The 535-nt window shown below is 43.0% G+C and overlaps 1 protein-coding gene across 1 annotated transcript in view; it reads left to right on the forward strand.

The window, feature by feature from the left end:
• Window positions 1–535, forward strand: part of GOPC (golgi associated PDZ and coiled-coil motif containing) — a 22,405-nt gene that overhangs the window by 7,082 nt on the left and 14,788 nt on the right. The gene's annotated exons all lie outside the window — the stretch shown is intronic.

The following is a 535-nucleotide window of genomic DNA, read 5'->3' on the forward strand; positions in this document are numbered from 1 at the left end:
GTTTAGTGGGCATGGTGGTGTTGGGTTGACGGTTGGACTCGATGATCTTAGAGGTCTTTTCCAACCTTAATGATTCTATGATTCTATGAAATCAGCAGAGCTCATGGGCAGGGCATCTCCCACCCTCCGGACCCGGAGGTGTGGGGTAAGGGGGCATAGCTGGGGGCAGGAAGGGAGATCATTCTTCTTGGCAGCAGCAAGCTGGAGATTGGCTTGACCCATCTCATCAACTTGCACTCTAATCTAGGTGCTCTGAATCACCTCTGGAAGAGCCTACTTATGTCTGATAATTATGCTGGAGGCTTAAGGAGACTGTCCATCTAAATTATGTACCTAAAGTTAGACCCAGTAAGTACTCCCCACTGATAGTCAAATCCTTCCTGCCTTTTTTTGTTGAACTGATACAGACCTTTTAAATCAGTGATTTATATAGTTGAATGGGGTGATTGTTGGCTTGCAATTTGATAGTCAGTGCAAATTTGAACATTGGTATAATGTTATTAAATTATCTAAAATATCCTCTTTAATATGAGAG

Source organism: Aptenodytes forsteri, unplaced genomic scaffold (genome assembly GCF_000699145.1).
Source record: "Aptenodytes forsteri isolate BGI_AS27 unplaced genomic scaffold, ASM69914v1 Scaffold217, whole genome shotgun sequence".
Lineage (NCBI taxonomy): Eukaryota > Metazoa > Chordata > Aves > Sphenisciformes > Spheniscidae > Aptenodytes > Aptenodytes forsteri.